This window comes from Natator depressus, chromosome 3 (assembly GCF_965152275.1).
Source record: "Natator depressus isolate rNatDep1 chromosome 3, rNatDep2.hap1, whole genome shotgun sequence".
In the NCBI taxonomy this organism is placed as follows: domain Eukaryota; kingdom Metazoa; phylum Chordata; order Testudines; family Cheloniidae; genus Natator; species Natator depressus.
The window spans coordinates 80,929,669-80,947,730 of record NC_134236.1 but is presented as its reverse complement, the minus strand read 5'-3'; the positions used below and the strand labels follow the sequence as shown (position 1 = coordinate 80,947,730).

The window sequence follows — 18,062 nt, the reverse complement described above, 5'->3', positions numbered from 1 at the left end:
CCCTCCCCTCTCCCTCCAGGATTTTAAATCCACTTCTTAGCAGGCTATGATAGAAAGACTGGCTGAATAGGCTAAAGATAGGTTCTGTCCATTTGCTGGTTCTCTAGCTGTTCAATCCATTATAAAAGTACCTCACATTTGGTTTCTTTTGAGTTTCATTCCAAAAACTTAAAGCTAAATAAACCTGAAGTTAGTCCTCATTTTTCTGCCTCAACTCAAACTAACTTCCTTCCCAAGTGGAAAATGTTGGGCAAGCATGGAAGGTGAGTGATTTGGGAAGGGAATGAGAACACAGGCCAATTCCTGCAGACAGTTACACCTCTGTAGCCTTATTGACTTCAGGGACAACAGATTTTTGCACAAGAATAGATGTTAGTCCCTTCTGCTTTTTCACACTTGGTATAAGTAGAATCTTTCACTTTCCTCCCCTAAACTCTGAGCACTTTAAGGAAAAAAAATAAGCAAGGTCTGCTTGATTTATACATGCAAACGAAACAGGAAGCTTTCCCTTCATTCTACACCAGCCTTAAACAAACCCCAGACCTGATGCAACTACAGCAGTCTTGGTTGGACTGTTCTTTTGAAAGATCCTTAATGGTTCTTTTAAGATGCTGATTTTCAGTGAAGTTTTTTTGTTTGGGGAGGCAGAGAACACAACAGGGAAGAGCTCTGTTTTGTCAACTTCTAGTCATTTAAAAGCTGAAAGGCCTTTAAATTAAGTTTGTACAGTGATTTTGAAGAGCTAACATAGTACAGAAGTGCTAAATATTATGACTGGGCAACCATCTAAAGATCTGCGTCACTTCTAGCAGTTATATTTTTCTTACAGAAAGCTTAAAACAAACAAATGCAAACCGTAGAGGGCTGTTGCACGTAGAACTCATGCTTAAACCTCATGTCAAAGCTGCTGATCAAACATTCTAGAATAGATAATACATAGTCCTGCCATGAGATCCTGCCTCTTGAGGTCCCTTCCAATCCTATGATTCTATTCTATGATTCTAATTGTGGAAGAGCTTGGTGACAGAATGACCTTATATGGTGAATCACTGGAGATTAACTACATAAACTGGGTATCATCCCACAAATAATATTTGGGTTCAATGTGAAAACAGTAATACATTGTCCTCAGAAGGTGCAACACTGGGAGGCAGCTTTCAGAGCAAGACAGCCTAAAATACAATGCCACCCAATGTAATTTTCCCACTACTACTTCCTCTACTTCAGTGGATTTTACACCTGAGTGGTTTTCTTTTGCATATTAAAAGCTGGCTGCCTCCCAGACTGCAGTCAGAGTGAGATAGGGTATGCGTAGCATCCCCCATCCTGGAAAAGAAATGACAAGACCTAGTTATAATGAATACAGAGGAAATGTATTTATTTTTTGAGGCAGGACAGACAGGACAGTGTAGAGCCCCCAGGCTCTTTAGCTCCCACACTAACCAAAAGCCACCTGTGGTAGCCAGAGTCCCCACACAGAGGGTCTCTAAATCATAGCTTGGACTAAACAGCCATCCGAGAGGCAGATTACAGCTCTACAGCCACACTGTGTGCACGCTGACAATTGTGTTTAAGCCTTGCTCTCTGCAGTGGGGAAGGAAGAGGGGTGATATAGGACGGGGGAAGATACGGGGGTGGGGGAAATGGGGCAGGAGACAGTGTGGAGAAGAAAGGGGATTGTGAATTCAATTTATGGTGGTTGTGATTTTGTCTTTCTGGGCTAAGTAAATGTTTGTGGGCCCAAGCAATATTGAACTTTGTACACAGTAGGCCTACCCTGGACAATAGAAACCGTGTCGAAGAAAGGAGGATGACAGAAATGAAGGAGGCCAAAGAAAGACGGCAAAAATAAGATGTAGTTCTGAAAGGTACTCCTTCTCTCCTAACATTTTTTCCTCCACCACTATGTCTGGTGGTGAGGAAGTCCGGGCAAATATGAGCCCAAGTGAACCTGCTGCGCCTGCGCCTGATGAAAAGGAGCAGCCTCCTGTGACTTCTCTAGCTGCAGTCTCACCCCACTCCTCTGAAGACTTTTCCAATGACAGTAATCCAAAAATATCCTTCTCCAACGATCCAGGCGAGTGGGATATGACTTCTTAAGTCTCCTTGTATATTGGACTGAGAAGGGCCCACAGAAATGCCAGAATCTAGATGCTGACTTTTCATTGACAAAACGAGTACCAATCAGAATTGTTATCTGACCAAATCGATGTTTGAATATGTGAAGCCTAACACACAAATTGGCAAGCAAGAATGGCTCATCTATTCCCTTCTAAGAAGAAAGCGTACTGTTTTTATTGCCACCTGTTTTCTGATACCAAAAAGTGGGTGGGGAATGTTCTGCGAAGGCTTCAGTGATTGGAAGAATACTGCGTACATTACCAATCATGCAATGAGTGAGCAGCCTACATTGTCAGTTAGCAGCTACCATGCCCGAAAGAAAGTTAGTTGCAGAATTGATACCCAAATTGAAAACCACTTTTTGGAACCTCCTGCTTATTGGAAGAACGTTCTCAGATGTGTAGTTGAAACCATTGTTTTTCTTGCTGAGCATGGTCTGCCATTCCGTGGCTCAGATGAGACTGTTGGATCGAAACACAATGGCAATTACGTTGGTGTTCTAGAGCTAATCGCTAAGTTCGCCCCTTTCTTAGCTCAGCACATCAAGGAACAGGCAAATCATAGAAAAGGCCATACATCATATGTATCAAAGACTATTTGTGATGAATTCATTGCACTACTGGCAAAGACGATGCTATCGGCCACTGTAGATGAGATCAAAGATGTGGGATATTTTTCAGTGTCCGTCAACTCAGCACCAGATGTGTCGCAAAAGACAGAAGACATGTTACAATGCAACTTCCCACTCATTCAGTGACAAGGAGGCCTTCAGAGTTAATACCTTCATCACAATCATTAATAAACTGAAGAGTCCATTAGACCATCAGATCGAGGCTTATAAAAATATTGACAAAACCTTTAGTGTATTGACAAATTTTTTGCCTAACATTTCAAGTTCCCAAGTCAGTAAAGGTATCAAACATCTGGGTCAGAAGCACCCAGACAGTCTCCTAGTAGATTTTACTAAAGAATTTCTTCAGTTTATTGAATTCACATCACTTTCAGATATAGAGAGAAAAGATTATGAAAGCAAAACTATTTGGATGTACCAAATTATCACTGAATCCAATGTGATAGAATGTTTCCCAAATGTTGAAACTACATTATGGCTGTATTTATCACTAATGATCACTAACTGTAGTGGACAACGTTCCTTCTCTCTTCTAACAAGGATAAAAAATGTCTTCCGATCCACCGTGACTCAAGAGCATCTTAGTGCTTCGTCCCTCTTGAGCACTGAGAATGAAATCATCAGATCTTTGAATTATGATGATATAATTCATGACTTTGCTACAGCTAAAGCTAGGGGAAAAAATTGTTTGAAGAATTGAGTGTAGTGAGAGTAGAATAAACTTGTTAAATTTACATAAATATGTAAATATGTATGTAGATAAATGTTTGCTGACTTCATAATTTTACTAAAGAACAGATTCACATGTTCAAGTGAGTATTGAGTAAGGACAGTGGAAACAAAAGTGGTTACAAATAAAAAAAAAGTATAACATGTTTCTAAGACTAAACAGCACTTTAGCAAGCTACAGTCCTTTGGCAAAAGCACTTTTCTCATTCTCAAAGTTTTTCTATATCGCCTCTGATTTTCAGTCAAATCAGGATCCAGATTTTCATGATCCCTCCCCTCCACTGAGGTCTCATCAGTAAATACATGGATAACAAAATGCCTTTTTTGCTTCACCTTATATTTCTCCAAAACTCATTGTTTTGTTTTGACACCAGATACAAGACAACCTCCTGTGGCTTTGGTCTACCATGCTGATTTCACATCTCCCATCAACCTGTTTTCCTGTTGATTTAATATGCGTGTGGGGCTTCCATTGTGTTTTGGCTTTTGGCAAACAGGTAAATCAACATTCCTTTGTCTAGAACAAATTTATTTATCAACCCTGCCTGGTCCATGGTTTAAACATATTTTTAGTACATGCAGGAAGTTGCACATGCATCTTGCAATGCTTATGATTCCAGTATGATATAAGCTTTTTTCTGATACCTTACATGATATTCTTTATAGCTAAATACTATGACAGCAAAGTGTTAGGTGTTGTGAGTTTGTCAGGCCTGATAAGAGTTGCTTTTATGTGACAGGGACCCCCTTTGCCAGTTGGCACTGAGGGCCTCATATGGTCACAGTTGCATATAAAACTAGCAAGTTATCCTCCTGTGTAAAGAAACTTATCTCACCCAAATTTCTCTCCAGTGTTTTCAGCCATGTCTGGTTGAGACTCCTCTTTCATGAAGCAAACTCACTGTCCCTTTACTTCATAGGAGAAGGATGCCAGGGTATCCTCTTTGCCCACGAAATATACCAAAACAAACCTTTGATGTGCACCATGAGATATTGTATATGTCCCTTCCCACCCACCTTTAATTCTTCCTGGTACTTTCCTCTCTTTGAAATTTTCACAATTCTTCTTTAGCATTCAGTTCATACTGGTGACTGGAGGCCTGATGTGAATCATACAGTACTTAATTTACATGTAAACAAACAGATAAAGATTTCTTGCCTGAAATAACCTGTTTTTTCACCTTTCCTGATTACTAGTCCCTAGACGCAGACCTTAACAACATAATTTTCAATGTATATCCATAATTCCTTACACAACATCCATACATGTGTTTCCCAATGATATTAATGACCAGTGTGACAGGCTTTTTATTAGAGACCTCTGTGATGGGGTGTTCACCCCACACCAGTCTTGAAGGGGCTAAGGGAGATTACATGAGCCAATTAACTGCACAGGCTGCACCTGGAGGGGAGCCGGGGATCAATAATGCTTAATTAAGGATGAGGTTCACCTGGACAGGAACAGGAAGGGCTTCGATAAGGCTAAGAAGCTGAGAACAAAAGAAGGCTGAAAGACGAAGTTATCTGCAGTTAGTTCCTGACCAGAGGGAGGTGTGCTGGAGGTTACAAGGTCTGGAGAGAAGCTAGTTGGAGAAGAAGCCACAGGGAGTGGAGGAAATTCAGATGGGTGTTAATCTCAGAGGTGCCAGAGACTAGAAAGAGGGAGTAGTATGACTCCAGGGAAGTAGCAAACAGTCTGGGAATTACTCTTGGGGGAATTCTGCGCTACTGGGGGTGTGCAGAACTCATATCCCCTACAGATTTCTTTGCTTCCCTGAAGAAAAATGACTTCTGATGGGTAAGCAAAGGGAAGCTGCAACAGCAGTTGTGTGCTCCCTCCCCAGCGGTGTGGGTGTGTCCTTTTGGGCACCCGGAGCAGCTGACAAAGGGGTAAATCATGGCGGGGTGGAACTGGAGATGCCCCAGGCAGTGGCTCCTATGCTGTGTGGGGCTCAGCTGCCAGTCCTGGCTGGGCTGGGAATGCGGGAGAACAGGACTTCCTCTTCCCCCGCGAAGAGCGGTTGGGGCCATGTCAGACCCACCCCCATGACTGTGCATCTCCCCTGCTTCCAGCCCTCATCACTCCCTAGCTGTGCGAAGTCATTGTATGTGGAGATGCTGCCCCATCTGGCCACCCCCCATGCATCTGGATGCCCCCATACCTAGACCACCCCCTGCACCTGAACCCCCACCTCAGAAAGCCTCACCCCCTGAATCCAAAGCCCCATCCCTGAACCCAGACCACCTGCATTTGAACCCCCACCCTGATAAGACCCATCCCCCCTGCACTGGGACCCCCCACCCCACTGAGCCCTGACCACCTTCACGTGGCCACCTCTGCAGAGTCCCATTCCCCTGGGACCCCACACAGAACCCTCTCTCTCCACACTTGGATCCTGTTGGCCTGAGCCTATTTGTCCCACACCTGGCCTTGGGGGCCAGGTCTGCGTGTGCATGTGAAACTCTGTCCCTCTCTCTCTCTCTCGTCTTGGTGCACCTGGCGTGAAGGGGCAGGGCCTTGGGGTGTTTCTGGGGCAGGCCCGGCCCTTGCACTGTATTTGGGGATGGGGAAGGTCTGCAGGGTGATCTCCCACCTCTGCGCACCCAGTGACCTGTGCTTCCCACTGTTATGCTGGAGCCTCCACATTTATTGACAAATAAAATATGCAGAATTTTAAAATTGTATGCAGGTTTTTGTTTTTGGGTACAGAATTTTCTCAGGAGTAGGGAATAAGTAGACCATAGCTGCAGAGCATAGGGTTCCTGCAGTGGAACCCGGTGTAGAGGGTGGGACCGGATTCCCCTAGCAGCCACTAGAATAGTGGTACAGCCTTGGACATAGATTGGAGGACTGCCTGGAGTGGAAGAGGGACAGCTTGTTCAGAGGGACTCTGACAGACCCCCCAGAAGGGGAGGACTATAGTGACCTGGCTGGAGGGCCAAATCAAAAAGAGGGAGTAGCCAAGTCACAAAAGATGACTATCCAGAGTCCTAGAAGGTGAGATTGAAACAACAGGATAAGTGACTCCAGAAAGAGGTATCCAACCAGTGGCCAGCTAATCCCAGATGACTCATGAGGAGGTATCCTAGTGGTCAGTAGTGAACCCCATTACTAGCTCACATGACACTCTACATTTTAGTTCACCAACAAATACCAGACCCACGATATCCCAGTAATCCCTAGAGGGCCCCTCTGGGCTCCTTGTCAATTGGCATTAAGAGGTTCTTGGGTCTCACACCCTTAAATAATTATTTCACAAGGTACAACTGGAAATCCAGTAGTCTTCACATACTTTTTGAAATTCAATGGCATATTTGGTTACATTTGAAAACCAACACATTTAAAATCTACCTTTAATTGTGGTCACCATAAGAAAATGCTAGCCTCACATTGGGAATACGTTTTATCTGGTTATGATTTAGACTGGTTGTGACTTTTATTGCATTATGTAGTATGCAGTCTTCATCAACACAAAATTCTTTATCTCCTTACTGAAGCCTGATGAAATGAGTTTGAACTAGTTCCTTTGGGGAACTGCAGGCTCAAAAATGTCTGGATGGTAGGCAAGAGAAATCATATAAAACATGTTTCAGAGTATACAGTGGGGAAAATGGGTAATGATTACTTGGGGCTGCAAGGGTGGGTTGAGTAGGAAAGGAAGTACCTTCTTTAAGAGTTGATATGCCATCGCTGATCTATACGTTTGCGTTGTTTTTTATCTAAGGCCTTGTCTACAATGCCACTTTACAGCGCTGAAACTTTCTCGCTCAGGGGTGTGAAAAAACACACCCCTGCACAACGCAAGTTTCGGTGCTGTAAAGTGACTGTGTAGACAGTGCACCAGTGCTGGTAGCTACTCCCCTCCTGGGGTGGGTTTTTTTTTTTTTTTTAACAGCACTGGGAGAGCTCTCCCAGCACTGATGCCGCGACTACACAGCCATGTTAAAGTGCTGCCGGCACAGTGCTGGCATGGCAGCGCTTTAACATTGGTAGTGAAGACCTGCCTTATAGTCCCCTGCACAGTCATGAGAAGTAATTAGTCATTTAGATCAGCATTTCTCGTCTAGGGAAAAGCATGACAGAAACCAACAATATTTAGAGGGCTTCCCTGTGCCCTCCTCACTGAACTGAAATGTGACACAATTAGAGTAGTCACTTCTAAAGCATTATAAAGCAGTATCACCTTTTATTGCTAATGATGAGTTTAACAGGAACCGACTGAGTGGACCGTTACAGCACTGCACAAATACACCCTCAAAGAAAACTGTGTGGCAGGGTCAGAAAGGGTTACACAACTAGCAGGCTAATTCACCCACATTCAACCTTTAAAGACATGTTAGAAAAGTATATACATGGTAATTAGGACTATTCCTTATCAATAGTTAACATAGCCATGTTAAATGGACTAGAGCTTTGAAATGCAAACCTGTATTGTTAGAGAGTTAGAGATCATACTAATTGTATGTGTTTACTTATATCTTGTTATTAACCATGTAAACGAATGGTTCCTGTCTGTTTCTATATCTATTAATTCAGAGATCAAAAGGGAATATTAACATTTAGATGAAACTTGGGTGTAATAATGTCATTGTCTATATTTCTCTTAGAAGTTTGTAGTATATAGTCTATGAATTGCTTAATGGATAATTATCTCATGCTGATGAATGCAACTAACCTGTGTATACGTAGGAAATCGGTAATTCCATTTCAAAGCAACTACACTTCACCCAAAGAACACCTGCTGTCAAGAGACTCTCATAGCCTGCCAGAAAACTAAAACACTCCTGGGACCTGATCCTTTCATCTCAGAACTCCTTAAGCTTCATCAGGCAAAGTGTAAGTTGAAAGACTGAGGTCTCCAGTCCCATTTTTGGATCACCTGGATATGGAACATTGGACTGAAGTTATAGCCTGATTCTGAAAGAACTCTTCGCAAATCTACAGCTCACCATCTCTACTATGAAACTGACCTAAGAACTCTATTTATATCTGTATGCATAATCTTTTAACCAATACTCTTATTTAATAAATTTTAGTGTAGTTAATAAGAACTGGCTGTAAGTATGTATTTGAGTAAGATCTGAAATATTTCATAGACCCAGGAGGTAATGTGCCCAATCCTTTGGGATTAGTAGAACTTTTCATCTGATGTATAAGATTTTCAGTAATCCTCATCATATTTGACTTGACTGTCTGGGTGGAAGGCCAAAGGCTTGGTTGCTTTAAGGTAACTGTGTTTTTTGGCTTCTGGGTAACCAATAAGGTATTATAGAAACTGTTTTGTTGCTAGCTTGGTGGATCTAAGTATTAGAATAACCACCAGTTTTGGGGGATTGTCTGCCCCATTCTCTGCAATTTGCCCTAATTGAGAAATCTCAGCATGACCCCCTTGGGACCCTGGACAAACTCTGTTTTCCCCCAGCCCTTCCTGAACCTCTTCATTTCTAGTTAACTAGAATTCATTCTTAAAGACCGAGATACACTATGCTACAAGACAGCGGACAAACTCCACTCTGAGCCACTTGAAATGCTGGTAATGGAGAGTGTTATCTTAGAGGATGGTCTTGCTAAATATTTTTCCATAAACTATTAATTAAAAAAAGAAATCCAAAATAATGGTAGCTAAAGCATAGTCTTTTATCTTGCCTTGTCTGAATTTTTTTCCAAGTATTTAAGTCATTTTAATGAGTCCTACTGTAGATTCTATACTATATTGATTTTTGCCCTCTTTTCAGAATCTGCTGACTCTGAATTGATCACCTTCCTTTTTCATTTACCTTGTTATGTTTAGAGGGTTAGTTATTTGTATAGCACCACGTGTGTGCATGGAGACTTACAGGGTCCCTTTTCCAATGTGGTTATCATGTAAATCAGACAGAACACAACACATAATAATAGAAGACCATGGCAGGTGGAGTACAGAAGAAATAAAGTGTAAGAGGTTTAGAATTCAAGGTGTTGGCTTGACTCTTAAATATTGGTCCTTTAGGTGCTAAGTTAGACAAGTATCTTTAACAAATATTAAATAAAATAATAATGAAAAGGTAGTAAGAAATTATGGGGCTGGTTAAGGTCATGGGAGACAATGAGTTGGCAGAAGGATAAGAGCCCTATGGATCAGAGAGGAAGAAAGGGATCAGTGGAAGGTAGCCCTGAGAGCGACTAGCAAGGCAGAATGAGCCACAAAAGGGCACACTGATGGAAGATTAATAGTGGCTCTTCAACTATGTCAAAGGCAAGAAGGAGGTATGAGGAAGTGACCCTTAGATGTGGTGGTAAGGAAGAGCTAACTGATGATTCCGAGGGCAGTTCCAGTGGACTAGAAAGGGCAGAGTATACAGGAAGACGACAGAGGTGGTGATAGAGAGGGAACAGAGGTCAGGGAAGGACTTCTTTAGGCTAGGGGAAACATTGTCTGAAGGCAGAAGGAAAGCAGTTAGAGGAGCGTGATTCCTAAGAGAAAAGAGGATTAATGGAGAACAGAGGTAAGGAAGCAGTAGAAAACGGGGCCAAGTCAAGGAGCTGAAGACAGATAGAAACCTGATGAACAGAGTTCAACATAAGTGTTAGGGGAAATAAAAAAAAAAATTCAAGGAGGGGGAAGGGGAGTGAGAGAGTTCCTCTGATCCTGACAATGTCACCTCTTATGAATTTGCCTAGAAAGTCAAAGGCAACAGACAGTAGCCAAGGATTAAAGGTATGGGATGGAGGGAGAAGAAATGAGACTGGTTAGCCATAATAAGAGCAGAACTGAAGGAAGAGGAAAAAGGACTTGAGGAGGAAGTCCCATGACCTTGCCATTTCCACCAAGTAGCAGAGTGAGAGCAGGAGTGGACATAAATAGATAAGGAGAGAACCAAGTCTGAACATATAGAGCCGGCAGAATGATAGAGAACAAAGTAGGTAAGTGTAGAAGAAATAGGTAGAGCTGAGAGTAGTAACTATTAGACAGGGTAGAGGGCCTGAAGATTTAAAAAAAGAAGAAAAAAAAGGGTAGAGAGAGTGGCAAAGAAGTCCAGGGTTCCAAGACTGACAGTCACTGAAGGGATGAGTGATAGGGAAAGAGGAGAAAGTGTGACAATCAGAAAGGGGAAACTGAAATGGAGAGATTTGAGAATGTTGGTGAAAGGTGACAAACACAGCAAGTGAGAGAGTCAGTGCAGAGCCAGGAGAAAGGGAGAGGAAAAATGGAGCCACTGGGGTCAGGTGGCTCAGAAGGCAGATGGCAATCTGGGTATTGAAATGTAAATAGCTAAATAAGTGGCTTGGTTTTCTGAGGGGCTGAGCACTGACAGTTTCTTGGTGAGAGTACCACCTCTGATATCATGCTATTTAAGCTCATAGCCAAATTAATCCCTGCTGTAACTCCATCCCAGAGATTAATGCAGCCCTTGGATACAACAGTGATGGGAACTATATAAGTACTTAGACATCTAAATATCAATGTATATCATATTAGGCACTGAAGTTTGAAGCTTTTGTCCTTAAACTCTCTGCCTCCCTCCTCCTTCTGCCACGAGGAGAGAGAAATACTTGCTCATCTTCATATAGCACTTTGTACTTCGACGGTTCACCTTTCATCTGAGGGGGAACTACAATGTGTATTCTAGCATTTTCTGGCACCCCCAACTCCACTCTGGTTTTCTATAACAATCTCTTATTTTTTAAACAGTGAAAAATTCATTTTGCTACAGGGGATTCAGAGTTTTTGGAACACAGATTGAAAACTTTAGTTTCTTCATGCATAAAATGAACAGTCTTTCCTTTAGAATGTTTTCTTTATGCTTCAGCCTTGGCATGGCTGCTTTTAGTACTCCAGTGCAACAAAGGACCTTTGAGACTGACTTTTATCATTGGTAACAATCTTGTTCAAGAATCACCTGGCCTGAAATCTTGTGTGCCTCACAATGCTTTGCTGCTGCGGCTCCCAACCTGCGCCGCTCACAAACAGCCAAACAGCAAGCAGGTCAGACCCTAAGTGTCTGTGTATGGCTGCAGCCTGCCACCAACACTCCAGTCACACTCTGGCTTCCACCATCCCTGGTTACCACTTGCAGGGTGACCCCAACACACTCCCAGTCCTGGATTTCCCCCCAAAATGTGTGTTCTGTTCTGTCGAGAGCTCTCCTAGACAGTTCAGCGTTTATAGGTCCTTTGCCCTTCAAAGGGGTCCATGTACAAAAATTTGCTACTTTTATTCCAGAGGGTATTCTGTGCCAAAAAAATTAAAACTTCTACACCAAAAAAAATTATTCACACAATATTTTAATATTTTGCAAAATTTATTTGTCAAATAAATATGGCTTCAGAATGGCAGTGGGGAGCACAGGCCCCTGGCTGCACTGAGGTACACCCTGAAACACCCACCTCCCCTGGTACAGGGACATGGCAGTGAGACTGCACCCAACCCTTATACAGTGCAAGGGCCAGGCCTGCCCCAGAAGCACCCTGGGACCCTGCTCCTCTGTGCCAGGCCAGGCGAACGAGGTGTGGGTGGGCAGGCTCAGCCCAGCAGGATCCAAGTGTGGAGGGGCTTGGTGTGGGGTGAGAGGTTTCTGTGCGAGGCAATTTGGTTACAGGCGGCTCAGTGGGAGATTTGGATGCACAGAGGGGACTCTGAAGGGTACTGAGGTAGTTGGGGCTCAGCTGGTGGGGGTGTGGGTGTAGGGGCTCAGCAGGGGGCAATCTGGGTGAGGGGGGCCTCAGTGGGGGATACAGTTGTGGGGCAATAGGGCTCAGCGGGGCAGGGGAGAGATTGGGTGTGGGAGGTCCAGGTGTAGGGTGATGGAGCTTGGCAGGGTGTGGGGGGGGGAGGGAGGAGAATCTGGGTGCTGGGGATTGGGGCTTGATGGGGTGGGGAGACTAAATACAACTGGTTGGAGCTAAGTGGGGTGGGAGTCTGGGTGTGCGTGTGGGGGGCTCATCAGGGGGTCCAGGTATGGGGGCTTGACAGAGTGAGGAAGGCCCCAGCTGCTGCCCAGGGGATGCCCTATGTTGGGCTCCTGTCCCCCCCCCCCCGACTGCCCTATCCCCTTTTCTTCCCCATGCCCCATCCCCTGTCCTATTCCATCCCCTGTTCCGTCCCCCCCACTGCCTCTTCTCCCATACCACCACACACCTCCTTCCCTCATTCCTTGCCCCCCCCCTTACCCAGCCCCACCACGGGCACTCACTGTTGCACAGAAAACAGGGAGGATTCCAGCCAGGGGTGAAAGTGAGCCGGTATGGCGTACCGCTGAAAAGCCAGTAGTGGCCCGCAAGCAGCCCAATTTAAAGCATTGCTGCGGCAGCGCTTTAATGTCCCTGCCCCTTTTGCCTCCCCTGCCGGCGGCCCTGCCGGTAGAGTCTGTACCGGCAGGGCCACCGATGCGGGGGGGCAGGGAGGCGGAGGGAAGGGGCAGCAACATTAAAGTGCTGCCACGGCGCTTTAAAGTCATTGCCCCTTTAGTCCCCCTGGGCTGCTGACGGCGAGGGAGGGGGGGCGGCAAAAGTGAAGCTGCCCCTGGGCCGGCGATTTAAAAGGGCCCAGGGTTCTTGGCTACCACTGCCATTACCACGACAGGGGCCAGAGCCCTGGGCCCTTTTAAATCACCACTGGAGCCTCACCCCAGATTCCAGCACACAGAAGGGGAGCCCGACTAGCACTGTGACCTAGGAGGTGGCGTTCAGCTGCAGAGTCAGCTGGAGCCCAGATGCAGCCTCCTACAATGGGGCAGCTCTGCACTTGCAGAAATGAGGAGGGGTAGTGGCAGGTAACCCTCTATGCCCCCCCATGCCTTCCTTCTGATTGGGGGGCCAATCCCCCCAAAACAGCACATATAGTCATCCCCTCCCCCCCATCACCACCCCTGCATGGCTTCCCTGCCATTTTCTGCAGGGAACCACAGGCGTTCTGTGGGGGAGGGGTGTTTTCTCCATGGGCACGCAGTCCTGCAGAATTTCCCCAGGCTTATTCTTTAATTGGAGTTACCAAACAATTCAGTTTAAACACAGCACTGGATTGGTTTTGATTAAAGGATAAAAACAAGGTTTATTAAATTTAAAAGATTTTAAGTGAGTACAAGTTATTAAAGTCAGAACGGACACAAGAGAAATGAAGATAAGTATTAAAAAGTGTTTTAAGACTTGACTTAAACTAGACTTGGTTCAAGGTAAAATTCTTACCATATGTTCTCAGCAACATGGTTGACCAGCTTCTCAAGTCAGGCTCTCTCCCAAAGTAAAATGGCTGCTTCCATTGTCTTAGGTGAGAGAGAGAGAGAGAGAATATCTGGGGTGTGTTTTGCCCATCACTTTTAAGGTCCAGTCATCCTTTAAAATGCATTTTCCTGAGGGTTCCCCTTAGATAAAGTTCCTTCCTGCTGTGAGGATTGAGACATGGAGTCCCATGGTGAAAGAGGTTCCATGTTGTTGTTTGCTAAAATGGAGATTGGCAATGGAAGGGAGCAGGTACATTTCAAAGTTCAGCCACTTGACCAGTCAATTGCCAATCAACTTTGACACCTGGCTAGAGGTGTTAGCTTTTTCTTTGTCTTTGAGAAACAGGTTTACCCTTTCCCCAGACTTGTTTGGTAAACGTACTTCAGTCATTTCAGCTTATGTTCATGCTACACAGATTTCACCATGATATTACTGACCAGTGAGTTTAGTTTTCAAATGATACCTCACAAGGCATATTTTGTACAAAGATAATTACATTAGTGTGCAGGGTGTCAATATGGAGGTGCATTTGCCACCTCCAGCTCCCCCAAAGATAAACAAGCATACCCATTTGAATTCATATAACTATAATATGTCATCATAACAGTAGCTTTATTTTCATTCATCTGAACCTTCAATGAGCACATGACCCTAAATTTCTTAATTCCAAAGTATTTTACTCTTAGGGGGAAAAAAGATGCAAGGAAGGGTGGAGAAATCTGGTTCCATTTGGCTTGCAGGACACCCATGGTATAAAGTTTCTACTAAGTGAGTAAGGGGCACTGAGTCTGGCCCTTAATGAGTTGTTTTAATAAAAGCACATGACATTTATTTATTGACAGTGTCAGTTTATGACCCCAATTAAGCTAACATTAGCAGGTGACCTACAATTAATGGAAAAGTGATTATTTCCTGTGGCCCAGTTTTATAAATGTATTATCGTCAGGTTAGGCTAGATGACCCTTGTGGTCTTTTCTAGCCCTATGATTTACACATGGATTTTTACACTGGGAACAATTACATACCCACACTGTCTAATGGAATCAGCTTCAATTACCATGACCTTTGGTATACTAAACCTTTCGTTTCTATTGTAAATTATAGGTGCATTGCAGTTAGTTTAGAAGAGGATAATTTGATTACTGTTGAAGCCCATCTAGCGTTTCTACTTATGAAGAAATGGAATTACTACATAGGATGGAGAATCGTTAAACCAAAAAATCCTGGAAAGAAGTAAAGATATGTAACAGTGAAAAAAGGAGACTAAAATTAGCCAACATACAACCTGAGATGCTAAAGAAAAGAGAGTTACCAAGCAAATAATGGTTAGAACACGAAACAATATACTACGAAGTGAAAGATATGCACTAATGTATATATAGTTTGTATTTACTTTTCTTTTTTTAGTAAGTGAATGTGGTGGTGTTGAAAGGACCCAGACTGACAGCCACTGAAAACAGAATCTACTGTAGATTAGAACAATTGCAACATGGATCATAGCTGTGCCAGGTTCACCTTTGTCATAAATATAAAGGGAAGGGTAAACCCCTTTAAAATCCCTCCTGGCCAGAGGAAAAATCCTCTCACTTGTAAAGGGTTAAGAAGCTAAAGGTAACCTTGCTGGTACCTGACCAAAATGACCAATGAGGAGACAAGATACTTTCAAAAGCTGGGAGGAGGGAGAAAAACAAAGGGTCTGTGTCTGTCTGTGTGATGCTTTTGCCGGAGACAGAACAGGAATGGAGTCTTAGAACTTAGTAAGTAATCTAGCTAGGTATGTGTTAGATTCTGATTTCTTTAAATGGCTGAGAAAATAGCTGTGCTGAATAGAATGAATATTCCTGTCTGTGTGTCTTTTTTGTAACTTAAGGTTTTGCCTAGAGGGATTCTCTCTGTTTTGAATCTAATTACCCTGTAAGGTATCTACCATCCTGATTTTACAGGGGTGATTCCTTTACTTCTATTTCTATTAAAAGTCTTCTTGTAAGAAAACTGAATGCTTTTTCATTGTTCTCAGATCCCAGGGTTTGGGTCTGTGGTCACCTATGCAAATTGGTGAGGATTTTTACCAAACCTTCCCCAGGAAGTGGGGTGCAAGGGTTGGGAGGATTCTGGGGGGGAAAGACGTGTCCAAACTCCGTTTTTTCAGGAACCCAGATAAAGTTTGGTGGTGGCAGTGGAAATCCAAGGGCAAAGGGTAAAATAATTTGTACCTTGGGGAAGTTTTAACCTAAGCTGGTAAAAGTAAGCTTAGGAGGTTTTCATGCAGGTCCCCACATCTAGACCTAGAGTTCAGAGTGGGGAAGGAACCTTGACACCCTTACTGAGACAATATGCATCAGTTTTGACCTGAAGGAACCATCTAGGCATCAGAGTGTAGTATGAGAGAAAGTGTGGTCTAGAACAGAGCTACTCAAAGTGGTGGTCCGCGGACTGGTGCCAGTCCGCGAGCCATTGGCTGCCAGTCTGCGTGCACATTGGAAAAAAAAATTGCCAGTCCCCCACATCAGATTGCCCTAGACCAGTGCTTCTCAAGCTTTGTACTGGGACTCAAGAGACTGTGGTTTTATTTCCAGCTCTACCACTGACCAGCGGTGTGACCTTGGGCAAGTCTCTTCACCTCTGTGTCTTTGTTTCTCTCCCTCTTTTTGTCCATCTTGTCAATTTAGATTGTAAGCTCTTCCTGACTGGGACTCTTTCACTGTGTTTACAGTGCCTAGTACAATGTAGGCACTACTGTAATACAAATAATAATGGTGGTGTGTAAGAGGTTTCCATATTTGTCCTGTCTACAGATATTGCCAAATTAGTACCAGTTGTGACAGGGATGTGTGTCATCTCTTGATGTGTGCCCATTAGGAACAAGGTAGAGATCACTAACTTATTTCATATAAAAAAAGAACAGGAGTACTTGTGGCACCTTAGAGACTAACAAATTTATTACAGCATAGCCCACGAAAGCTTATGCTCTAATAAATTTGTTAGTCTCTAAGGTGCCACAGGTACTCCTGTTCTTTTTGCAAATACAGACTAACACGGTTGCTACTCTGAAACCTGTCATTATTTCATATAGGGATCTCATGTAAGCAGGCAGGATAAGAATTTGACAACTACCTTTCTGGACTAGATTTTTCATAATAGTTGATAGAAAGATTTCAAACCACTTGGTGAATAGTGGACTTGAGCCTAGGAGTAACTACACTGCCCCACGCCAGCTTCATCCATCTCAGCAACTAGAAGTACTACTAGGTTGCTGTGGAAAATTCAAAGGCTCTCAGTTGGAACAATAACCTCTTGGGTAATGGATGCTGACCCCTGCCAAGTGTCTCAGATCTTCTGCCTCATCCAGTGATGGTGGTGCTGCCCCTCAGTTTGCCTCTCTGGTAACGGTAGTTTAGACCTCTGGCCAAACTGAATTATACCCATTCCAGAGTAACAAAGGTCCAAAACAAACAGCCACCCTGGCACAGAGCCCAGGGAAACAAGCCACTTCTTGGTCATGTTCCTTCTTTACCTTGAATTTCTTCCGAGGATTCAATTCAACTCAGTAGCTGCTGTATAGAAAGTAAGTGACAAACATATAGGGTTCCCACCAAATAATACCGGTCCAGATCCTCAGCTACCTGGTCCTAGGTTCTCTGCCAGTTTATGACAAGCTCCCCTGCTGGCTACAGCGGGAACTTCCTCCATTGGTCTACCGGAAGTGCTAACCCTGCTGGGGCCCTGGAAGGTAGCAGTTCTTCACTCTAGGGTATGTAATCTCTGTTTCAATGCATAGGGCCACTTCTTCAACCGGGGGGGAAATAAATCTTCAAAAGAAACCCTTAAACACACCAAAAATGAACGAACTCCCCTGCTTGGGATTTCTCTTTCCTATGTGCTTCAACACTTTTTAGTCACAGCTCAGACTCCTTCTAGGGCCCATCCTGGAGAGATGCCCCAACTACCACTGCTGTACTCACATCTTTCTTTTTCTGTGTAGAAACCCACACCAGGTCTAGCTTCTCTCTTATACTGAAAAAATGGAGGAGCTCTTTTATAGCTGTCCACTTTCCCAGCAAGCATTACTCTCCAGCCTATACATCTCATGAGTCCTTCTAAAACACAGTCTCAGAATGCCTTGCTATTTGAACAAGATTGTGACAAGTCATGAGTCTGCCTCAGTGTTCCCTTTGATGCACAGGGATGCTAGCCTTTTTTTTATCCTGTGTCATGTCATGTTACTGGGACAGAAATAAAGTCTATTTTCTTACTAGCACTCCTTTGTGGTGCATGTTTATTATGGGGTAGCAAAAGTAAATTAAATCTTTAGTTAAAAATTGAGCAAATGAAACCATCTCAATTCTTCAGTTTAAAACCTGTCTCTAGTTCTCTGCCAGA

The 18,062-nt window shown here is 43.8% G+C and overlaps 1 long non-coding RNA gene across 1 annotated transcript in view; it reads left to right on the top strand.

The window, feature by feature from the left end:
- The window catches only part of LOC141984791 (uncharacterized), a 47,830-nt gene extending 39,617 nt beyond the window's left edge, over positions 1-8,213 (top strand). The window contains exons 3-4 of the long non-coding RNA XR_012638806.1: positions 3,856-3,978; positions 8,172-8,213. This is a non-coding gene — a long non-coding RNA (uncharacterized LOC141984791). The remainder of the gene's footprint in view (positions 1-3,855; positions 3,979-8,171) is intronic.
- The last annotated feature ends 9,849 nt before the right edge of the window (positions 8,214-18,062 follow it).